Here is a 16,167-nt window from a genome sequence, read left to right as displayed (position 1 = left end):
ATGAGCCCACATGATCATGGGCAGGAACATCTTTCACTCAGCAGGTTGCTACAAGTCCCATCCAAACTGACCTTGAACACTTGCAATGATGTGGCATCAACAACTTCCCTGGAAAACCTGTTGCAGGGTATCACCACCCTCACAGTAAAACATTTCTTCCTTATATCTAATATAAATCTACCCTCTTTCAATTCAAGACTGTTACCCCTTGTCCTGTTACCACAGACCCTGGTGAAAAGTGTGTCCCTATCTTTCTTATAGGCCCCTTTTAAGTACTGAAAGGTTGTAATAAGGTCTTCCCAGAGCCCTCTCTTGTCTGGGCTGAACAACCCCAACTCTCTCGGCCTATCCTTGGAGGAGAGGTGCTCTAGCCCTCAGATCATTTTTGTGGCCATCCTCTGGACTTAATCTAGCAGATCCATTACTGCTATAAGTACGATAATAATTTTGCTGTGTTAAACAGGTATGCCTTTCAGCTAATCCAGATTAATCCAGTCGTGGAGCTGTGAGACAAGTTTTGTGTGTGTGTTGTAAAACGATCTATCACTCATCTCAAAATGGAGACAACTGGACATGTTAAGAATCTCATCCTTACACTATCAGCGCTTCTTCAAATTATTTCCAATAGTCACTGTCCTATTTATCATCTGCCCTGTGAGCACCTGGCATTACGTTTTACAATGTATGTAGACCTCAGGCACACAGCAGCTCTACCTTCCAAGATCATCTGCTTTCACAAGAAAAACACATTTCTGCACTGTGTTTACTGAGGTAGTACTCATTTTCTTCTTGTCTTGGGAGACAAACCTGACTTATCTGTAGGCTGAAGTCACCTGTCCTAGGACAGGGTTGCCCCCTACAAAGTAGGTGTATCCTCTATCCTCAACAGAAAAGTTTTGTTCCAAATGTGGGCATTTTGCTAGTGACTTTGTGATCCCACTATGAAAAATAATACCACCTCCGCCCGCTTAATTATTTGCTTTCAAAACCAAGATGTTACTTTACCTCACGTTCATGTTGTTTCACTTGCTTAAGGAATCAAAGCCCTCAACTCTTTCCAGCTCCAGACTAGCAATTAGAGTGACATGTACAGGGTGTACCAAGCATGCAATGATGGCATGTAATGGAAAACCACATAGCATTTCCTTACCATTCCTCATTGGTTTTCCTTTAGATTCATCTGATTTTGCCTCTACCACTTATAACTGTTGAAAAGGCTTTAAACACAGTTTACAAAAGCAATTCTGAAAAAGATGTCAAAGACGAGCTTTTCCTGAGAGTGTTCTGATTTGATGGAATGAAACAACAGGGAACCATCTCAGCATTTCTTGTGATGGGGAGGTTTACCAAAATATAGTTCAAAAGTAGTTGATGTCTTCAGACATCTCTAAGGATAAATTAAAGACGACATCAGTTTTCTGTTCATCTTTTTAAAAGATTTTTCATATCAGGCTTTCCCTCTCATTTTCCAGCTCACACTACTCCCTATCATACAGGCAACACTGCTGCCATGGGCAGGGACGCCACCCGCTAGATCAGGCTGCTCAAGGCCCCATCCAGTCTGATATTGAATGCTTCCAGCGATGGGGCATCCGTAACTTCCCTGGGCAACCAGTGCCAGTGCCTCACCACCCTCGTTATGAAGAATTTCCTCCTAATATCTGATCTAAATCTTCCCCCTTCCAATTTAAAGCCATTCCCCCTTGTCCTATCACTACTCATCCTTGTAAAAAGTTCCTCCCCAGCTTTCTTACAGGCCCCCTTCAGGTACTAGAAGGCCACTATAAGGAACACAGTGAACACAACTTTGATAAGTTAGCCACTGTACAGCATACAAACCAAAACAGAAATAGATGACAAAAAGTTGTGAAGAAGAGATGCTAGAGCAACAATTGAAGGGCTATGAGTTCTCTTTAAAAACAGAACAAAATACTAGCAATCAAAGAACAAAGAAAGGAGCAACAGAAAAAAATTTTGATATTTTTAATGTAGGTAAATACTGTTAACCTACAGTAGTGTACAACACAGTACAAAGGCATCTCCAGTTTTTATCAACAGGTTCAGATAATGGCCTTCTAAATAGGTAAATAAAATGCCTTGGCCATTTTTTGTACTCAATCACTCTGGTACCTTGTTTTCAGGAGTACACAACATATATTTAAAGATTTTCTTCAGGCTAAACAGCTACTATTTAGTAGCAAATTTTCCTTTCACCTAACCAGTAAACAGAGCTTTTAGCAATACTCTTTTGACTCCAAAAGTACTGCCAGAAGGAAGGAAAATTTTCATTTTAATTAAATGTTAAAGGTAGAAACATTGAAGGGGGTGGGGGATGGGGAGAGACACTAGGGATTCCACAGAAGCACGCATGTCAAACAACTTATCCCTCAGTAACTTCCCTGAGTTAGTTAAATTTCAGTCACAGGTCAGAAGAATTTCAGTTATGAGTAATAATGTAAGAAATAACAAATTAACAATGTTTAAAAAGAATTAATACTGCCAGAAACACTGTGATGACAGAACTTCTGATTTTCAAAAATAAGCAGTATGCTTCAAAGCATACACACCTTACTGTAGATTTGATATGCTCCAACTGAAAATCTCAATAAAACCAAGTTTTTATTGAAAAAAAAACCCAACCCATGCAAATATTTTAAATAATCCTATTTTATTATATTCCCATAAAACAAGAGAAAGCAAAGAAAGCCTTGTCCCATGTTTGTCCTGGAGGGAAGGGGAGAGGTATTTTAAGTCCTTCTATGTGATTTTATTATTCATTTTGGTGATCTGGTGGTTCTTATGCTGATTTAAACTCATGGTTTACAAATACATAAAAACCTGTATTTTTCACAAGCTAAAAAAAGCAGTAAAAGGATTTCTTTGCTATGACTAAAATTTTCTAAACTTCAAAAATGCCTTAAATCCTCAGCAGTTTCATAAACTTAATGCTTCTAAGTGTCATCTTTCAAGCAGGAAGCAATGCAATACTGTCATCCCACAGGTCAGCTTTAAGAATCAATTTTGCATGTTTTTAAACGCTGTCTTCTAGACTAAACACAAAATGAATCTGCTGAAAAACAGGTTCTGCTGTTTGGAATTATTTGCGGACTGCTCGCTGCCAGAATCCACTGCTATTCACAAAGAATAATACAAAGAGTGATAACTTCAAGGCTAAGCAGAATGAAAAATAGTATATATGTGTACCCTCAGCCACCAGAGGAGTGGCATAGTTCACTGGTGATTGTTCTAAAGATGGATAAGATCTGCACAATACAACACTAAATTCCAAACACACAGAAGAAATTAAAAAAAGGAGGGAGTAACTTCCTTCCAACAGTCTAGTCTATAGGGAAGGAGCAGGTAGCACTTTGTATTTCTACCTAATACTGGTTGTAACTCAACATGAAGAAAGGATATTGTTCACAAGCAAAGTCCTACGTGATATCAAAAGATAGCAAGAGAGCTCAGCAACGGTTCCTTATCATACAAACTGACAGGCTTGCGTTTCCTGCTCATACAACAGCCAGCAGTAAACTGCTAGACTAGGGGTGAGGAGAATTATCCAGGCACTCCCAACTGGTAGAGACTACTGTTTTGGGGTTTTTTTTTATGTCACCTCTTGCAGGCAAGGTACTTTTTTTTCTAGGAGTGCCTGTCAATGTCTATTTGACAACTGCACTTGCAGTGTTAAAGGCTGGTGATGTACTTCATCCATCCTCATATCTTCCTGTAGCAAGTTGTAGCCCCGAATTCTGACTTGTGCTATTTTTGTTAGACCCATGAACTGTTTCACATATTAGTACAAGTAAGGAGTCCACACAATAGCCGTAAAGCAAATTGATCTTTAAGTTGCCTTCCAACTCAAACCATTTTATGATTCTATGTAGAAAATGAAAAAAATATTTACTTTAATGTGTAAAAAAACCCCAAACAAACAAACAAAAAACCCAACCAAAACCCAACAACAACAAAGATTGAAAACCAAAACCAAGCAAACAACAAACTTGAGAGATCCATCAGCCTTCAATAGATAATATAGAACATTAGTAGAATTAATAGGAAAAAAATGGAAGTGGTACAATACCAACGGGATTGTAATAATTTCTTATTTTTGATTTTTGATTCGGGTATAAGGATAAAGTCTGATGGCAGGTCTTGATCAGTGTGATTACCAGGGTAAAGTGCCACAAATTATGACAAAAAGCAATGTTCCCAAAAGAAAGTGAAAATAACAGTAGATTTCCACTGACAGGAATCAAGACTTATAGTCAGGAAAAAAAGGAGGAGGGGAAAAAATAGAGTTTGCAAGCATGGCAGAGTGAGCAAGCATGGCACAGCATGTAAAGTATTTAAAAAGGATACTAGCCATTCTGCTCCAGAGAAACAGAAACAAAAATTAAAGAAGGTGTCTGCAGCACTACCTACCTTTCGGTCCTGAAAATTTGAAGGCTAGATCACCTTCCACAGGCTTCCTGTACAGCCAGTGGAGAAACACAGGCTCCTCTAGAGGAGCAATGATTTTAAGGACACCTAAACACACACATATTTTTCTTTATCCCTAACATTTAATGAAAGTTTAGAGCAGAAAGAAAATTGTGTTATATGCCCTGCTCTTCCCATTATGTTAATCCCTGCCATCAACCTCCCACCCCCAAAAAAATTAAACCAGCTGGCAACAAGACTAGATAGCCTTGCAGAGCCAGATGCTAAGGAATTAGGCAGTGTGAATATGAAACGTAACAAGTAGGTTATATTGACCATAAAAGCAGAACAGTTTCAAACACCACAAAAAAAAAAAACAACAGGCTACAGAATGCTGATTTTAAATCTCTGAAAACAAATTCATGGAAGAAAACAAAGGACTTTTACTCAATTGCTGTGCCAGTCAAACTAGGGTCCTTTTAAATAAGTCCCTAGTTTAGACTAATGACAGTTATATTCGGTAATGGGCTTCAGGTGGAATTCATCTTCCAAATTTAGACATCCATCTGGGGGTGAGATGAATCATGCAGAGAAAGTGCTTATTTCTCTCCACTGGCTACATAGGGAGGCTACAGAGCTAGCTCATGTATAGGCAGCCAAAGCTGGTATTCACCAACCTGTCTCCTGATAGCTAATGCTCAAGTTTACATTGCATAGTATACCTAATGGTCACCATCTATCACTGAAACAAAAAATTAGACTAGAAAATTTTTCTCTCAACAAGGTGACAAGCAGCCTTGCCTTATACCAATATACGGAATTAGCTTAAGTTACATGTACACATTAGCTGCCACTATTTTCCCCTTGCATAAGAGTTAGAGGTCTGCTTGTGGAAAAATAAGCACACCTTTCTAATAGAACCCCCATACATCTGCCATCTTTGTATGAATCTTAACATCTGCTGAACATGAAATAACTATTTTAAAATAACGCAAACACATATAGAAAGCTATCCAGAAGCCCATATTGTCATAAAACGATGCATAACTAGATGAAAATACATTATTAAGTCTACTAATTGCCTAAACTCAGTCTAATCTTTAAGAATGTTCCTACAGAAAGCAGGGATTTAGGATTACAAATTAGTGATGCAGTACAGTATCAAAATAATATATTAAGATTGAACCAAAGAGTAAAAATCACCTGTGCTTTGCACAGCTGCCACCTGAACAAAAGGTACGGGGCAGATATGTTAAATAGAAGCCTCTTGTTTCAAATAGTGTTCATCTTCTCAAATGCGGTACTTCTGTCCAGCCAAACACTGCTTCTCTGTTTACAAATAGTGAGATCCCTTGCTTATTTCAATAGTCACTACAGACACAAAGAAGAATATTTTTATCAATAAGTTGGTCGCATACAACAGAGAGATACAGCGGCTTAGCATATCTAGGGGAGTGAAGGGCAAACAAAATCACCACAAAGGTGTCCATAGGGAGAGCAGAAATAACCAGTCTACAGACAGCGCAGATAATGCATTTGTTTGATCAATACCCACCTCAAAACATTCTCTTCCTTAAAATATCTCTTTCCATAAAGGGCCTCTATTTTGTGAGGAGCACCCAAGAAAGATGCGATTGGAAGTGCATCCATTACCTGATCAAAAAAAGTACTATGCAGCTGTAGGAAGACAAAGTCATACGAAATTAAGCCATTGACTGACATGTACGTGCGGTCCTACCCCTGCTCTGAACTTGATCCTTGCATCATGGGGATTTTATATTTTGGTGGCCCACACAAGGTCACACAAATAAAAGAATATGTAACCAGTGGCTGTGAAGCCCCCCCTAAATAGATTAGCACCTCACTTTGGGCCAAAGATTGAGTGTTACTGCTAGAAAGGATTCTGGAAAAAGAGTAGCAGAGAAGTAAAAAAAGAAAGGGAGTCAGGCTTTACAACAAAAGAATGGCTGTACTCAGCAAGACCCAAAGGTCCATCTCCATTCAGACATCCTCTCACTAACAGCAGCCAATAATAGATACCGAGTGAAGCATGTACGAACACAATAAATACACAGCAACACTTCCCCAGAATACTCCCTGAGCCCCCAACAGAAACAGTTTGCAGAAGCAGGATTTCCTGAACAAGAATAGGTATTTGCATTTGATGATTCTTCTTCCACCAAACAGCAGTTTCCCTCTGCACTGATGTAATGTTTAGCCTCCTTGAATTCCTGAGGCAAGAAATTCTATAGCTTAATTACACACTCCGAGAACTACCTCCTTTTGTCTGTTTTCACTTCAACAGCTGCTAGTTTCATTAGATACCTCCTAGTGTGTAGAAAAAAAAAAAAAAGACACTGAATAAACACTCTCTATTTATGTCCCATTGGCAGCTGAACAATTTACAAGATTCTGTCACACCACTTTTTTGGTCACCTTTCCTACCATAATTAATTCATCCTGCTCCTCTTACAGAAACTGTTCCGTATCTTAAATTTGCTCTTCCTTAAAATTTCAACTGTGTTCTTTTTGAGGTGATGACAGGGATGGGGGGGTGGTAGGGACAGAGGATAAAGGTGGACAGAACAGAACTAAATAAGCTAATTAAATTTTGTAAAATTTCTTTTTTTAAAATGGTATAATCATTGTTCTCCCTTTCTTTCCTAATCATTTCTAGTGGCAACAGTCGGCTTTGAGCTTGTCTTTTAAGATGAGAAGGCAAACTGGCTCCTCCCCATCTCCAAATACACTACACAAAGCAATTTGTCAAAAAATTCATCTGCCATTTTAGTGTCCAGTTGCTGAGCAATGTTAAGACGTCGTGTGATGCTAGGGTCTGCCTTTGCATCCGCTACCCAACAGTAAAGTCTGTGAGCTCACTTCTCTTGTATATCCTTTGTAAGCTTGAACATTCTGCATTAACAAAACCCTGGAGAATCATAACTGGGACCCTACTCTACTCCATTTACTCCAACTCTCCCTTTCTTATATTTTAGTCATTAATTTAACCACAGAATCCTTTTCCCCTATCCTACAGCTGCTTCGTCTCCCCAAAATTCCTTGGGGGGACCTTGCCAAATCCCGGTTGGATATCCAAGTAAACTATTTCTGTCAGATCTTACTTATTCCTTTGCTTGCCTTCAAAATATCTCCAGTGAGTTTGCAAGGCATGACATCCCTTCACAGCAGACTCTTAACTCTTCCTCAACACGGCATGTTTACCCATGTTACCTTCATTATTATTTTTGACTGATTTCCTTACTACAGATGTCAGGCTTACTGATCTCTGGTTCTACAGATCATATATAAATGAATTTATATCTTAGCTAGATATTGCATTTGTTGCTACAGTACAATGATCCTTACTTGCTTGCCATTTGGAAAGCTGTGTTTATTCTAAGTGCAAAAGCAAGCCTCTCTAAAGAGACATAAGTGATTTTTGTTTATTTCCACAGAAGGTTTAAGTACTATCTTTGCAAAGACCAGTACATGATAAAGATTTGCCGTAACAGTAATACCACAAACACTTAGTTGTATCAAAACTCTCTTAGCTTTCCAGTCTGTAAATGACAGTTCCATAAATATATGCTATGCTGCAGTAGTAGCTATTCAACTATTTAATAGCTGCCCCAATTACCAAAACACAAATGAGCTTGTGAAAACACAGTTATTCATTTGCAAATGAGATAGCATTCAGAGAGAACTATAAACTTCTTACATCTTAGTTGGAGACTAGAATCAAGAAATTCTTCAGAAATGACAACTAACAAGCAAGCAACCTGAGACAAGGACTAAATCAAGCTAATTCTCAATTTACACAAGTAATTTTATCCTCACCAATTATGTGAAGTTTCAGTTCTGCTTCACAAGGTTTTAAGTGCCCTCTACATTACAGATCAAAGTTCACCCTACTTTTCTTCAGCATAGCATTGACTTTCATCCTTTTTTTTACTGAAGTCCAAAGATAAAGAATTGAAAACGAGCCCCATCTTACTAAACTCATCAGATGCCTTTTGTGATTTAAGCTCAAATGCTGGGTTATGTGGTGACTATATTTCTAATGATAAGATAAAAAGTTAAACATAACAGTGTGTTTAAATCTACATGCAACTCTTTCAGCTCCTTTTTCACCGCTATATTGCATACTAGTCTAACAAGTTCATAGTTCAAACACCAACAGAACAACAGCAATGAATTCATCAGTTCATTATATTTAGTGAAATAAAAAAACTACCTTATCACCGCTGGTAGAGACCATTGGAACAAGTGTAGTAGTCACATCCTAAATTTTCACTGCATTAAGAAGAAAAAAAATTATTCTAAAACAGATGTTAAAAAGACACCTTTCCAAAGATGAGATGAAAACATTTCTTTGACTTAAAAGCTCCTGCTGCTGCTCAGTCTTTTCCAGGCAGCAGAGAAGTGAACAGTGTCCTTGTCACTGCTGCCATGGGAGTGGGGAGAGGACACAGCAGACAATAAAACAATATGTAGGCTTGACATTAATAGCAGAAAGCTAAGAAATGCAAGAGAAAAATGCAGTTGCAAAGAGTTATCTCCCCTCTTCCCAAGCTGTTATAAGGAAGCTGGTAGAAACAAAAATTAAAAAAAAACCAAAACCCTTTGGCTGCTAAAATAAACAAATAAAACTACTCTGCCTTTCAGCACCTGTGTTTTGTTTCATTTCAACTACCACAGTTACTGTTGTGGCCCTCTTAAATCCTTTCATGAAAGTCATAGAACAGCCTACTCTAGCCCACCCTGCTCAAAGCCACATCAAGCTGCTCAGGGCTGTATCCAGTTGGATTTTGAGTTGTTGCCAAACATGGAGATGCCACAATGTTTTTGGGCCACCTTTTCAGCATTCCATCACCCTTATAATAAAAAAGCTCTGATTTTGTTTTTGTTATATTTAAGTGGAATTTCCTGTATTAAAATTTGTGCCCATTGTCTCTTATCCTGTCAGTGGACACTACCAAAAGGAGTCTGGCACTGTCTTCTTTATTCCTCCCCATCAGGTAATTATACACATAAGATCCTCCTGAACCTTCTCTTCTCCAGGCTGAACATTCCCAGCTCTCTCAGGCTTTCCTCATTGGAGAGATGCTCCAAACCCTGAGTCACCTCAGTGGCCCTTTGCTGGACTCTCTCCAGTATGTATCTTTCTTGTCCTGGGGAGCCCAGACACAGACACAGCATGCCAGGTGTGGCTTCATCAGTGCTGAGTAGGGAAAATGTTCACCTCTCCTTGACCTTCTGGCAACTCTTTTCCTCATGCATCCAAGACACCTCTGTCCTTCCTTGCCTCAACTGCACATTACTGACTCACATACATCTTTTCTACCAGGATCCCCAAGTCCTTTTCTGCAAAGTTGCTTCCCACTTGGTTGCACCCTACAATATAACGAAGCCTGAGGTTGTTCCTCCTGTTGAGGTCCTTCTGGATGGCAGCACAACCCTCTAATCTATTAAACACTCCTCACAGTTTTGTATCCCCTGCAAACTCACTGAGGGCACACCTCTGTGTGACCACCTAGGTCAGCAGTGAAGGTGTTAAACAGGACTAGCCCTGGTATTGAGCCCTGGGGCACACCACTAGTGACTGGTCTCCAGCTGGACTTTGTGCCACTCATGACAACCCTTTGAGTCTGGCAGTTCAAACAGTTTCCAGTTGCTCCCAATGTTCATTCACCTGGCTTCATCAGTTTGTCTATGAGGATGCCATGAGAGATCATAACAATATTTGCTGCTCTTCTCTCACCCACCCAGTCTCATCACGGAAGGCAGTTAAGCGTGATTTCCATTGCACAAATCCATGCTATGCTGACAGCTCCCAATCAACTTTTAGCCTTTCATATTTGAAAGTTCTAGCTCCTATTCGTCACCTTTTCCAACTGAAATATTTTTTTTCCGACGTATACAATGCACTTACTCATTAATATTTGCACATCTACTAATTGGAATGTCCTTAAAACAACTAACAATCACACAGTACTGATTAACAAACCACTTATTCCAGCCAGGCACTGAAACAACAATGCTTCTTTTTTTCTCCACAAATGTATCTAAACTAGTAGCAATGTTGTTGCAGCTGTAATGGCCTAATGATGTCAGAGGAGCAGGAAAACACCCTCCTCCCTGCCCCCAAATATACTCACAACTTACTGTTGGGAAAATATAAGTTAACCAGGCATACTGTACAACCATTGCAACTGCAAGAATTTTTCTGTCCGTTAAACTGAACATCTTGTTGATGCATCCTTTCTATGCATCTAGTGTAATTCCCATATTCTGTCAGGCTCTTGACAGATGCAGCTCCTTTTCTCAGATTTCCTGGCCTCCTTGAAACAAAGGCATCAGGAATTTCATGGAGTATCTTCTTAACATGTTTTTTCCTTAACTTTTCTCACCTTCTCTCTTCCCTTTGGAAGTGCAGTGAAGACACATCAGACCACAAACTACAGTAAGAAAAGGCCTGTTCTTATTTATTGGGGAAGAAAAAAGGCACAACACCAAACCCTGTGCATTTAACCTAGAAAGGCAAGGAGCATTTCAACCTCTACCAATAGTAAAACGCATCAAAGCTTTTTGGCCAGCAAAGAAGCGACACAGGTTTCCTACATTCTGGCCAGTTCTAAACATTTCCAGGTAGTGGATAATCCAGTAGCTGGTTTGGCCAAATGGTAGCTCAGCTCTCTAAGTCTTACAGTAATTGCAGGCTACAGTTGTGATTTTACACTGTATTATACATCTGACTAAGTGTTTCAAACACATACTGTGTCATTAAACTGCACTGGAAGAATGGATTACAACACGAAGCCCGTATTCTTTCACCGATTAGTGATATACTGCCAAAAAAGTGTCCATTTTAAAAGCAGGCTTGTACACTTGGCCAGGACACGTCTGCTGTAGTTCCAACGGACCAAGGAGGATCATCTGACAACAGTTTCTGGGGTACTACCGCTCTCTGCAGCCAAGTGATTGACTAAAATATTTTAAACAAATTTGGACATAGTCCCAACCAGATTATAACAATTTTCAGGCATTTGAAGCCCTGGGCCAACACTCATTGACAGCATCCATTTAAAAACTCTTTCACACTTGTGCAAAGTTAAATCAACTTGGCACTTTCTCTGGTAGGCAATTGTCTCCTTAAGTATGAGCACTATTCATCCAAGTGAATTGCTGCTTTAAGGGGACAGTTGGCTGGCATGGGGAGGATTGGACTGACTGACAATGCGCCATAGTCACAAAGAAGTTGCAGCAAGAGTTTCTAAAAACCAAAAAGCAGTTAAGGCTGTGAATAGATGAAGCTAGCTGAAGACAAATGTACAGGCTGTTTCTGGGAAGATGCTGGTGGTTCAAAAAACTTCTTAACTATGACTAATCTTAAAACAGTTCTCGTGCCTTGTTTTGTAAGTTTAGCATCTCCAGTGCTTCAGAGAACTTAATTTTACTACTTAACCCCCTAACAACAGCTAAATGTTGCAGCAGCAGTTATTTGTGGAGGGTTTTCCTGCAGAGATATTTATGCTAAATGGCCAAGAGCTCTGTGGATCTGCATTCTTCCCAGGGAGGGGATTTTATTTTGCATGTGAAATGTTAATAAGGAAACACAGAGCAGCATTAGGGACTCATTCTCAAATTTTTCTAAGGAGATTACAATGTTCTGGCTTCCCTTCCCTTTGTGAAACTTCAAAGAGAAAGTACAAGAAAGCCATGCAGTGCTTAGGTCAAAATAATCACACAGACTGTTGAATTAATTCACAATCCTAACAGATACCAGAAGCACTGAAAGCAAAACTTGATACGCAAGCATGACAATACATTCTACAAGCAGTATAGCAGAGTATTACATATGTAATCACTATAATTGAGTTCATTTTTCTAATACTACTACTCATTGTTTGTGTACAGAACACAGATGCTGTTGTGTAAAGCATTCAAAAAAAAAAGATGCCAAAGGTGCCACTCTTTATTGTGGAGGCTGGTGGGATTATTCCAGATACCACTGGCAAACACAAGGGATAACAGCCAGTGCAACACTTGGTGTAAATTAATTACCCTCTTCCCACCTCAACAAGATCACAGAAAGCCACTCGGGATGCCAGCCTGATACTGAAAATATAAAGAAAGCCCCCCAGGCCCCAGACAACTTGTCAAATAAAGCCTATTAAATTTAAACCATACGTGGATCCCTTTCAGCTACTTAAAGATAAACTGCTTGAACTGCTTGCTAACAGTTTACAAGGTGTTTTGAGTTTTCTCATGATAATTCTTATGCCACATAGACAAAAGAGTTTATAAACAGATTCTGGCTCCTGTAAATATTTGTAGTGAAAAATGAGTAACATCTTATTCACTGCTCAATGCAGTGAATTAGTGTAACTGTACTATCTAACCGAAAAAACGGAAAGTCTTTGATTCAACTGCTAAATTAACCTAGTGGTTTGAGCTAACAGATCCAATTTCATTGCCTGTAAAGGCAGGCAACACTTCTTTGTCTTCATTTTATACTCTAATGAAGTCTGCTTCAATAGAATTGCCTCCACTTATCCTTGAGGACAATTTGGTCCTTTTGTGTAAAACTAATCCAGCTCTCCCTGAAGTCAAGGAGAATTTTGCACTTAACTTCAGTGTGAAAAAGGATCAGGTCCTAGAATAGCAATGCTAAAATATCTGTGAATAAAAATAGGTTCAGATTTTCCACTTCCTAATTAGCCATAAAAATAAAACTCCAAACCAAAACAATTGATTTGATGAAACAAATAATTAAAAAACAAACGGAAAAAAAGTCTTATTTCCATTTCAGTCTTAAGCATGTGAAAAGATGTCTTACATGGCAATGTTTTTAAAAAGAGAATATAATCCCATTCAAATGTTCTGACTGTAAAACTGTACTACCTAACGCATCTGCCTCATCTTTTCAGTTTCAGAGGAACTGAGGGAGAAAAAGTAACAATTCCTCAAGTCTAGGAAATACATTTAAGAGAAGCAACAGTTTAATGGCATGGTTTCCAAGTGGCAGAAATCATGCAGTGATAACATTGATAAACTTTTCAATTCTGAGTCAGTGCTGTCTGGGTTTCCTCAAGAATGTCTTACACTGTGATTAGTCCAGTTGATCAATAGTTTTGGCAAGCTACTCCATCAGCCTGCATATGATTTGACTCCTTCATCTAAATTACCTAGCTACCTGGCTGTACTATTATATTACATATAATGCAGTAAAGAATGTTTGCTTTGGCATATTTGTCTAACAGCAAAAACAAAATCCAACAGATCTGCACATCCAAACTAAGTCATATTCTGACTGACCACACACCACATTACAAAGTTACCCTTCCGATCCTTCTGATGACTTTTTTTAATATTCAAATTGGAAAAAAAAATATTTTTTTTTAAATTGTAACATCAGTTTACACCAAGACCTCAATTTACTGTTAGGATAACCTATACTCAATTAAGAAATTATTCAAACTATGTTGTTAGCCACCAAAATTTTAAACAAATTCAAACCACCAAATTGGCAGATGCTGTTCACAACTACCTGGAATCAGAATCTGAAATTCTAAATACCTAAAGTAACATAAGTTGTTACAAGCATAGAGGATTACCCCCTCAATAATGTTATTTAGATACTGGTTCACTACAATCTGACAAACATTCAAGGAAGATAAAGTTAAAAGCTAGGAGAGATTTTTGTTTATATTTTCAAAGAAAAAAAAAAACTTGCAAGTATGAAATTTACTCATTTTAACATCTTAGAGTGACTGAAATTAAAAATTAGTTAACAAATTAAATGCAACATTCCCTTTTGTAAATAAATCCATAAGACCTCAAACAAAATATGGTTTACATCTAGAATTATTGCCTTCTATATCCTTATCTAAAAGGAAACATATTAATTTGTACCTTAAAATGTAATTATGGTTATTTAGATGAATTTTCAATCAGTGCTTCCATTTAAATGCCACTGAACACAAACTGGGAAGGAAAAAAAATGTCCTGTACATAAATTGGGTTTGCAGTGCTAAAATAATTATATATACAGCTTAAAATAATTATTTAAGCACTTTATCATTATGTTAAATACACATGCAGAAAATTCATGCCTCTGGCAAAAAAAAAAAAGGTAACAAGATTAATGTAAACCTAATATACAGTTAGTCAATGGCCAGCAGGACTCAATCAACTTAATTAGGAAAAGAACAAAGAAGCACAAGTGGAAAACTAATTTAAAATAATCACTGAAAATAACCATAAAAAAAAAATCAAGGTGTCGCACTTGTTAACGTAAACCACTTTGTATTAACTTGGCTACGGTTTCACTATGTATGCACCAAATTTAAACAGTATTCTCAAGGTATGTCAGACCTAAGCTAAAGGAAGAGGGGGGAGGTAATCAAAGAGCCCTAGATTTAATAATCAATGTAAATTAATCCCTGAATATTTAAATACACCTACTTTGTATGAACAAGTCAAACGTTTCCAGGGAAATAATTTCTCAACTATCACTTGTCTCCTTTTACATACATCATGATCACCTGAATCAATCAGTTCTACAAGTTTCTACTGCGTGAAAGCTAAGAAGTACTTCTTAAAAGGAAAAAGATGATTGGTATCTTTTGCAAATTACATAATATATAAAATTATTCAGCAAGCTATTCTGAAAGCTTATCACTTTAAATAACCTCAACCACTATGATTTATGAATTATGCTTTATTTTAAGTAACTGTACTTAAAATACAGTACAGAAATGTATTTGAAAGTAAAAAAAAGTATCCATACTACTACTGCATCTTAGCCTCTAAAGCCATATAAAAGTCAGCGTTTAATCTTTGTGTCTTCTGAAGTTGAGAATTGGTACTTGCATTTTGCTCACTCATTTGAAAATCACAGAACTAAAAGAAAAAGGTACCCCCTCCCCCAAGCATAACAGCTTTTTTTTTTTTTACTCCCTATAGAATATTAATATAATACTTACTTTTAAGGCTTGAAAAAGGGCAGCTGCTGAGAAAAGGAATTTTACTCAGGAAATTTTCCCCAACTGACTAGCAGTAGTAGCTCAGGAATTATCCTGGTTTTCCCTTCCAATTCCTTCATGAGCAACTGTTTTTCAAAAGGAATAGTATTTTGCGCTATGCTCTATTTGTTCCTGAACAAACTATTTAACTTTACTGTGAAAACAGAATTAAACATGGGTGCCCACAGTGAGACTAGTACATCGTTTTTCTTCCTCCCATGCATGTTTTTCAGTTAGGTATGGATGAGCTGATCTGGCCAATACTATTATAACCTTTAATACCCTTTAAACAAATATTTAACATTGGTATCAACTAAACAAACCCCTCTCTCCCTTTGCATTCAGGACTTTGTCTTTCTATTAACGCATCTTCTAGCTAGAACATATGGTGGGGATAACCCCAAAAGAACCAAAACCAAAGCACATACTTCAGCAAAAATCCCAGATATCATATGCCATGGAAAACAGAGAACACACCTACATTTTAAGATATTACTGCTGAAAGAAAACCTGAATACTTTTTATTTAAGAGGCAGAATCAGAACTGCCATCTGTTGCTGAAAGAACCCATTCTGAAATTTTTCCTTTAAGTAAATATCCAAAAACTTTTACTTGAGACATTAAGATTTTCTCCTGAACTGGGGGGGAAGGATGGTGTGCGAAAAAAAAAAAAATAAAAAAGAGAGATATTTGCCTAGACCAACTTACAATCTGATCC

The 16,167-nt window shown here is 37.9% G+C and overlaps 1 protein-coding gene across 1 annotated transcript in view; it reads right to left on the bottom strand.

Annotated features, from left to right (window-relative positions):
* The window catches only part of YES1 (YES proto-oncogene 1, Src family tyrosine kinase), a 42,155-nt gene extending 26,724 nt beyond the window's left edge, over positions 1-15,431 (bottom strand). The window contains exon 1 of the mRNA XM_069853935.1: positions 15,411-15,431. The gene's annotated coding sequence lies outside the window, so the exon portion shown is untranslated. The remainder of the gene's footprint in view (positions 1-15,410) is intronic.
* Between the last annotated feature and the right edge of the window lie 736 nt (positions 15,432-16,167).

Source organism: Phaenicophaeus curvirostris, chromosome 3 (genome assembly GCF_032191515.1).
Source record: "Phaenicophaeus curvirostris isolate KB17595 chromosome 3, BPBGC_Pcur_1.0, whole genome shotgun sequence".
Lineage (NCBI taxonomy): Eukaryota > Metazoa > Chordata > Aves > Cuculiformes > Cuculidae > Phaenicophaeus > Phaenicophaeus curvirostris.
This window is presented reverse-complemented; position numbering and strand designations above follow the sequence as displayed.